This window comes from Tarenaya hassleriana, unplaced genomic scaffold (genome assembly GCF_000463585.1).
Source record: "Tarenaya hassleriana unplaced genomic scaffold, ASM46358v1 Cleome3, whole genome shotgun sequence".
Classification (NCBI taxonomy): Eukaryota; Viridiplantae; Streptophyta; class Magnoliopsida; order Brassicales; family Cleomaceae; genus Tarenaya; species Tarenaya hassleriana.
The window spans coordinates 66631-67865 of record NW_010966177.1 but is presented as its reverse complement, the minus strand read 5'-3'; positions in this window follow the sequence as shown (position 1 = coordinate 67865).

Here is a 1235-nt window from a genome sequence, read left to right as displayed (position 1 = left end):
GTTCGTGACTTTAGCAGCCTTGCAGCCCCTCTTACGTCCATCATCAAGAAAGATAAGCCATTCGAGTGGGGAGAAGCGCAAGAGAAGGCATTCAACACGTTAAAGGAGCAACTCACGAGGGCACCCATCTTAGTCCTTCCCGACTTTGACAAGGTATTTGAAATAGAATGTGATGCATCCGGTGTGGGTATTGGAGCTGTTTTGATGCAGGAGAAACGACCCGTGGCCTACTTTAGCGAAAAGCTAAATGGAGCAACACTCAACTATCCCACATATGACAAGGAGCTATATTCTTTGGTGCGCGCATTACAAACGTGGCAACAATACTTATTGGCGAAAGAGTTCATCATACATACGGATCACGAGACCCTCAAGCATCTCAAAGGACAGACTACGCTCAAGAAGAGGCATGCGAGGTGGATGGAGTTCATTGAGGCATTCCCATATGTGATCAAGTACAAGAAAGGCAAGGATAATGTGGTGGCAGATGCACTCTCAAGGAGGCACACTCTTATCACCACCATGGAGGCAAGAATGCTCGGCTTTGAGCATATCAAAGGCATTCCCATATGAAGAATTGGCTAGACTCCCTTCCCCATGTCGAGTTTGCATACAACCGAGCTATCCATTCGGCAACAAAGCATTCACCCTTTGAGGTTGTCTACGGATTCAACACCATCACTCCGCTGGATCTCTCGCCCATCTCAAGCAAGGAAATGGTCAGCCTTGATGGGCAGCAAAAGGCCGAGAGTATGATGAAGTTGCATGCAAAAGTCCGGGAGAATATTGCAAGGAGAACGGAGCAATATGCACGACAAGCAAACAAAGGACGAAAGAATATCACTTTCAATGAGGGAGATTGGGTGTGGCTACATCTAAGACCGGAGCGCTTTCCACACAAGAGAACATCCAAGCTAGCACCAAGAGGAGATGGCCCATTCCGCGTGATTGAGAAGATCAACGACAATGCCTACCGTTTGGAGCTTCCCGGTGAGTATAACGTATCTTCTACTTTCAATATAGCTGACTTGCTTCCTTTTGATGCAGGAGATTCTGTTTTGAGGTCAAAACCTTCTCAAGGGGGAAGAGATGATGAGGTCATCGAGCTGGACACAGACGAGGAACCACCCAACATGGACAAAGGATCACTCAAAACGGCTGAGGGAAATCTTACAACCCAAGGAGAGGAGAAGCACGAGCCTGCCTTCCCTACAATTCCTGATCCGCCACTCACA